Genomic DNA, 7,926 nt, shown 5'->3' with positions numbered 1-7,926 from the left:
AAAAAGAGCCTAGTATATATCACGGGGTCATGGAAAAGTGCTAGAGAAGGTGTCATCTAAGCCAGATCTTGAAGGATGAGTTGGAATTAGCCAAGATACAGAAGGGGAACTGCACAGCTGGAGAACTCCCTGAAAAATGCTGCCACAGGTCCTGAGTCCTGGCTCTCAGTGCCTGGGAGAGCAAAGCTGCAGAAGAGGCCTCCAACATGCAGGTGCCTGTAGTCACAGCACCTAGGGGTGCCCCTGGCAACAGACACTCCATGAGCCTTCAGACTAGAGATGAAGGTGGGAGCCAGATCCTAGGGAATCTTGGTGTACTCTAAGGAGCAATGAGGTTACAGATGCTCCTCAACCTACAGTGGGATTACATCTCAATAAACTCATCACCAAGTGAAAATACCCAACATTATAGCTTAACCTAGCCTACCTAAAACATGCTTAGAACACTTACAGTAGCCTACAGTTGGGCAAAATCATGAAACACAAAGCCTATTTTTATAATAAATTGTTGGATAGCTCATATAATTGACTGACTACTACACTGAAAGGGAAAAACAGAATGATTGTATGGGTACTCCAAGTATGGTTTCTACTGAATGCGTATTGATTTCACATCATCATAAAGACAAAAAAAAAAAATAAGTTAAACCATCACAAGTCGGGGACCATCTATATTTTGTGGGGGACAAAGGTGCTCCTGGAGAAACACATTCAGACTTGTATCTTAAAACAAATCCCTCAGGAAACTAGTAGACTATGGCCTGTAGGGGAGGTGTTGAGGCTGGAGACTGGAGGAACGGTGAGGGTGGCCCCTGCCTGCTCTGCCCATTGTCGTATCTCCCAATGACTGGCATGTGGCAGATGTGCAGTAAGTATCTATGGAATGATCAAGGAAGGCATATCTAAGAGCCTGGCCTGGAGATCACTTAGAAGAAGTCCCTGTCACTGGGAAGCAATAAGAACCTGGACCAGGGCTGTCCAAAAGAACTTTCTGTGATAACGGAAATGATCTGTGTCTGAGCCAATTAATGTGGTAGCCACTAGCCACATGTGGTTACTGAGCTCTTGAAATGGGACTAGTGCCACTGAGGGACTGAATTTAATTTAATTTATAGCAATGCCCCACTTCTCTGATATGAATTTTCTGTATTAGTTCATTTTCATACTGCTTTAAAGAACTACCTGAGACTGGGAAATCTATGAAAAAAAGAGGTTTTATTGATTCAGTTCCACAGGCTGTCCAGGAAGCATGGCTGGGGAGGGGTCAGGAAACTTACAATCATGGCAGAAGGTGAAGGGGAAGGTGGCATGTCTTACATGACCGGAGCAGGAGGAAGAGAGAGCAAAGAAGGAAGTGCTACATGCTTTTAAACAACCAGCTCTCATGAGAACTCACTCATAATCATGAGAACAACAAGGGGGAGGTACACCCCCATGATCCAATCACCTCCCACCAGGCCCCTCCTCCAACATTGAGGATTAAATTTAAGTATTGATTTCCCCCTCTTGGAATGGGTCTATTTACCCAATACCTGTACCCCATTGTATCTCAAAAGTAATTAACTTGTTTTTTATTTTACAGGCTCATAGGCAGAAGGCACTTGCCTTGTCTCAGATGAGACTTTGGACTTGGACTTTTGAGTTAAGGCTGGAATGAGTTAAGACTCTGTGGGACTGCTGAGAAGGCATGATTGTGTTTTAAAATGTGAGAAAGACATGAGATTTGGAAAGGGCCAGAGGCAAAATGATATGATATCGACACCCAAATCTCATGGCAATTGTAATTCCTAGTGTTGAGAAAGAGACCTGGTGGGAGGTGATTGGATCATGGAGGCAGATTTCCCCCTTGCTGTTCTCATGATACTGAGTGAATTCTCACGAGATCTGATTGTTTAAAATGTGTAGCACCTCCCCCTTCACTCTCTCCTGCCACCATGTGAAGAAGGTGCTTGCTTCCCCTTCACTTTCTGCCTTGATTTTAAGTTTCCTGAGGGCCCCCCAACGATGCTTCCTGTACAGCCTGCAGAATTGTGAGTCATTTACAGCTCTTTTCTTTATAAATTACCCTGTCTTGGGTAGTTTTTTTTTTTTTTTTTTTTTTTTTTTGAGATGGAGTCTCACTCTGTCACCACACTGGAGTGCAGTGGCGTGATCTTGGCTCACACTAACCTCCACCTCCCAGGTTCAAGCAAGTCTCCTGCCTCAGCCTCCTGAGTAGCTGGGATTACAGGCACATGCCACCACGCCCACCTAATTTTTTTGTATTTTTAGTAGAGACGGGGTTTCACCATGTTGGCCAGGCTGGTTTCGAACTCATTACCTCAAGTGATCCACTCATCTCAGCCTCCCAAAGTGCTAGGATTACAGGTGTGAGCCACCGCACCTGGCCAGTTCTTTATAGCAGTGTGAAAGCAAACTAATACACTAACCATTCATCATTTTATTTTAATGAGCTTTGTAGACTCATCTAAATACTTTTATGTACCATTCTTGTGCACAAAAAGTAATATATATGTAAAATAAATTATTTACGGTATTAATTAAAATGCTTTAAATCTGTGTTAAACTCTGCTAAATCCCTTTTTGACTCAGACTGGGTAATGTCTATTTTTTCTTTTCCCATATGATATCACACTCTGTGCCATCAAATGCAGTGATAATATAGCATTTCTTGAAAGAGTGCTGCACTACCGTCTCTGAAGGTATTATTTGGAACCACTGACACCCATCCTGCAAGTCTTGGTGCTGAAACTACCTTTACCAAGAGGTATCAATGGAAAGTTTTCAAACACAAACCTGCATTTATATTCATTCCTTGAAAGACCTTGGAATAAAGACCAAGTCCACAGCTTTATGAGCACTGACAACTACATCTCAACAGCCATTTGGCTGACATCTATTGTAACATTCTATTGACTGTGAGACATATCCCGAAGTTAAAATACAAAAAATTGCTCTCAGAGCCAGTGAAATTTAGTATGTGCCAGGCGCTTTCATTCACATTCAACTGATGTCCTTTATACTTCTGTGATGAAACAGACACTACATTAGGCACCAAATTACATCAAGAAATAGGCTGTAGAATGCCCTGAAGACAAGAGACTATAGTATCTTATAACCCTCACAAGAACCCTGCAAAGATGAGAGATACCCCCACGTTACTGATTTTTTAGCACATTTTACTATAATCTCCATTGTACAAACAATTCTAAGTACAATTTTGCTTTGTAGGTTTTATAATTTAGTGGTGGAGCTTAGATAGCACACCTGGTATTCCTTACTTTTAAACATACATGAAACCCACTAAAAAAGTAAAAGTAATAGTAACACAATCCAGAACTGAACTGAACAGAGATTTAGCTGTTTCTACATAAAGGTTTTTACCAATTTTTTAAAAAATGAATTGTAGATAAATATCAAAGGCCCACTATATCATATCTCTTGCATGAAAGTATGCTTATACTAGCTGTATCCAGTTATTACTCCAATGTGTGAGTACAGACATTCTCAACTGAACTATTTTATAGTCACCAAAGGACACCTTACATGTTACTGTAAACAAAAAAAAAATATTTTTAATAGTCACACTATAAAGTAGCAGTCAGGAGCACAGACTCCAAAGCTAGGTTGCCTGGGTCCAAATCTTGTGCTGCTCACCAGATGAGTGACCTGGGCAAGTTATTTCTCTTGTCTATACCTCAGTTTCCTCTACTGTAAAGTGGAGATGATGATGATTGTATCCCTCTAATAATCTGTTGAGTATTAAATGAGTTAATGTGCATAAAGCATTCCAAACAATATATTGTATATAGTCAGCACTATATGAGCATTAGCCAAAAATTATTCTTATACCCAGATAATTTTTAGATCTCAATTGGTGTCCAACAGCATTACAGTCAAGATCCCAGTGCCCAGGAGTGACTGAATCAATCAATAAATGAATGAATGGATGTTGCTTTTACAAGGGACATTTCTGGGTAAGGGAGCAGCACATTGTCTTCGCACCAATTGGACAAATACTCTGACCACCCTAGACATGCACATCAGCAAGTGAGTTCTTGTACCATGAGAACTAAAGAGAACTCAGAAATCATTTTGTCACTTACATAAAATCCAGTTCCAATTTTAAAATATCCTGTTTATAAAAGCTTGACTGAGTTCACTTAACTCTGAATGAATATTTAAACATTATTTTCTATAGTGCCTCCAAAGAATTAAGTGTCTTCAGAAGAATAACTTTCAATTAATACTCAACAAGTAAAAGGGAACTAGTTAAGATCGACACCCATTTTTTCCCTTACTTTATAATTAATGGAGTGATTGCTTTGCTTTGGCAACTACAACTATGAAAAACAAAAAAAACAAAAAACAAAAAAAAAACACACAAGCTTCAGGGTTGGATACTGGGAGAAGTGTGTGAAATACAGAGTTCTACTTACATATTCAGTATTCTACAGTCTCTTCTCATTTTTCCTGAGGCTTTGTTTGAAATCTTCTGCCTTTGCTCCATTTTCACCCAATTTGCTGAGAACAATGATTTCAGCCTTCTGAATTTGTTTTGCAGGGAATTCAGACATGAGCATGTTGCAGCTTTTAGAAATGTTTAAAAAGAACTGTCTCTCGGCTTCTATCAGGGGATTAAGGGAAGCTGGGAAGCTGCACTGTCTGGAGCTGCATGGAGGAGCTGGTGAACCAAGGGACAAGGGGAAGGAATGTTATAACTTAAAAGTTATCAGGGAGAATGGAAAATGAAATTCAGTATTGGATCATCGCAGGTAGGTAAGAAAACCCCAGTTCTGATCTGGTACTTGGGTACCAGTAGTCACAGTTGGTCTTGTCTGCCCAGCATCCATTCCATCATCTTTACTTCCCTTTGCAGAGTTCCTCATGCCTCACTGTCAGCTTGTAGATATCCAGTGGAACTGATCACTCTCATCCCTAGAATGACCATATAATTTATCTTCAAAATTACGGCATTGTGAGAATAAATGTTTTTAAAATTGTAATTATGTAATTTTTGAACTATGTAGTGACCAATAAATTGATTTTATTAAACGGACGGGCCTATGAAATAGTCCTCTTCAAAAACTATTTTCAAAAATACATTTTTTCCAAGAAATAAAACATGCACAACCATTAGAGCAAAATATGAGGTGGGGAAGAGGGACATCAAATTTTATTTATATTGATTTTCTGAACATTAAAAATAACAAGCAAAATAATTATTCTTCATACATCATTAGGTATTTCAATCTCTTTCTTTCTTTTTTTTTTTTTTTTTTCCGATACAAGATCTCACTCTGTTACCCAGGCGGGACTGCAGGGGCCTGATCATGGCTCACTGCAACCTCAATCTTAGTCTCAAGCATTCCTCCCACCTCAGCCTCCTGAATAGCTGAGACTACAGGTGCATACCACCACATTCGGCTAACTGTGTGTGTGCATATATAGAGATGGGATCTCACTATGTTTCCCAGGTTGGTCTAGAGATCCTCAGCTCAAGCAATCCTCCCATCTTGGACTCCCAAAGTGCTGAGATTACAGATGTGAGCCACCATGCCCGGCCCAATCAGTTTCTTAACCATATCTGTCTCTAGTACAATGTTAAGCGTATTTTCTGAAGAATTAATGATCATTTTTAGTATTTTCATAAAACTGCATGCACTATGACACTGGTTGAAAGCTTCAATAGACTCTCTTGTCTGTAGATTTAAATATTTCCCATATCTAATTGTTGATAAGTAGTAAGGAAAAAAGTATGCCAGGCTGAAGAGGAGTTTTTTTGGTTTTTTTGTTTGTTTACTGTGGATATACTTTAGTCTTTTTTGTTTACAACTGAAAACTCTCGGAATTCAAAATTAACAGCCTTGCCAGTGAGCTTCTTATAGACACCAGAAAAAGTCTCAACTCTGTGTTCCACAGTGCTCTGCTGTGTTTGTCTGAATGAACCTTCATGAGCCGGCTGCCATGCAGTTTCATGCAGATTCTCTTGTGCACAATTTCACTTGGGAAAACCAAGTCCTCAAGGAGTGGAATATGCATCGCTGTCGGAGTATGACTCCTGGGACGCTTTTACTTATTTTTTGTATGGCTTTTTTGAGTTGCCTTAGGCAGAATTCTCCTCTGAATAATAAAAACAACATTCTTCCCCACTGAACTTTTTCTCCAGTTCAGGTACTAGCCAAATGTGGATTTTCTAGAAACACTCAGTTGAGGAACAGTAATAAAGATGATGATAGCTTTCTGACCACCACCTTCAATTTACTTGGCTGCCGTGATATTCAGCTCCCTGAGCTGAGCCTGAGGTTCATCTCCAGCTTCAGAAGTGCCTGGAAGAGCTACTCTCGAACATACGCAGCTTCTCGCAGCTGGGATTCACGATCTTGGTGCTCGAACTGAACATGGCCTCTTTGCTGAGCTATGGCTTAAGAAGGGGCCCAAGTATTATAAAAGGCTTCTCAAATTCCAGCAGCCTGAAGAGATTTCTTTAAATCCAACATCAGCTTAATTACAAAAATTTTGCAGTTTTGTCATTATGCATATGTTTAAAAATTATATAAAATTGACAGGAAAGCTCTATTTTGATCCATAGAATATCACAGCCTATTCGGATGCATTTCTGAATTATGTGTATAGTACAACCAATTCCATGTACAATTTTCCTTGATAGGTTTCAAATTTAGTTTTAAAAAGTTGTTTTACCCTGACGTCATGTTTTTCCAAAAATTGTAAATGTATTTATTACCCTAAATAATTTTATCTTCAATGTTGATCTTTCTAACTTAATCTACAACATCCATAATAATGTCAAATGTTTCACCATTAATAGAACAAATTTCCAAATTTAGTTTGTTTTCAATAATTGGGTGAACAATGTAAACCCTTATAGATATTAACTAATTCTAGAAGTTAACTTTTCTATCTGAACCATCTCAGAACATGGATATAAAGCTGGCACCCATTTAACTGTCTGCAAATTTCTTTTTAATGGAGACAACACACTAACAGCTATCGTATTACTTTTTGTATTGCACAAAAAAACTTGGTATAAACAATGAGCAAACTGAATTTAGAAGAGCAGTCACTTGATCTAGAAGAAGAGTCATAATTCGGCCAGGTGTGGTGGCTCATACCTGTAATCCCAGCATTTTGGGAAGCCAAGGCGGGTGGATCACAAGGTCAGGAGATCAAGACCATCCTGGCTAACACTGTGAAACCCCATCTCTACTAAAACAAATTAGCCAGGTGTGGTGGCGGGCACATGTGGTCCCAGCTACTCAGGAGACTGAGGTGGGAGAATGGCATGAACCCGGGAAGCAGAGCTTGCAGTGAGCCAAGATCATGCCACTGCACTCCAACCTGGGTGACAGAGCAAGACTCTTGTCAAAAAAAAAAAAAAAAAAGGAAGAGTCGTGATTCACAGAGGGATAGACAAAAGCACCTATGGCCATGGCACGTGTTAATTTATCATTGTAAGTCACAATCTTAAAATAACTACCAACACTGGAAGTACATCCTGATGCTCCCATAGACTTGTGCCTTCTGGTTTTCAAGTGGTCAGCGATAATATTATGCCCTCTCCCATACCTATGATAAAGCTATGATAAAGTCAATAAATATCTTGTACAAGTTAACCTTTATCATCAACTTTCTTGTGGGTTTTTTTTTTGTTTGTTTGTTTTTATGGTTTTTTGTTGTTTGTTTTGTTTTGTTTTGTTTTTTCGAGACTGAGTCTCACTCAGTTCCCCAGGCTGGAACCCAGTGGTGCAATTTCGGCCCACTGCAACCTTCACCTTCCAAGTTCCAGTAATTCCCGTGCCTCAGCCTCCTGAGTAGCTGGGTTTACAGGCACGCGCCACCACGCCCATCTAATTTTTGTATTTTTAGTGGAGACGGGGTTTCACCATGTTGGCCAAGCTGATCTTG

The 7,926-nt window shown here is 39.6% G+C and overlaps 1 pseudogene; it reads right to left on the bottom strand.

Moving 5' to 3' along the window:
- Positions 1-5,815: 5,815 nt before the first annotated feature.
- On the bottom strand, positions 5,816-6,403 carry LOC105531554 (annotated as a pseudogene).
- Between the last annotated feature and the right edge of the window lie 1,523 nt (positions 6,404-7,926).

The sequence above is a fragment of the Mandrillus leucophaeus genome, unplaced genomic scaffold (genome assembly GCF_000951045.1).
Source record: "Mandrillus leucophaeus isolate KB7577 unplaced genomic scaffold, Mleu.le_1.0 Scaffold894, whole genome shotgun sequence".
In the NCBI taxonomy this organism is placed as follows: domain Eukaryota; kingdom Metazoa; phylum Chordata; class Mammalia; order Primates; family Cercopithecidae; genus Mandrillus; species Mandrillus leucophaeus.
Note: the sequence above shows the minus strand (reverse complement) of the source record. Positions and strands in the feature narration are given on the sequence as shown.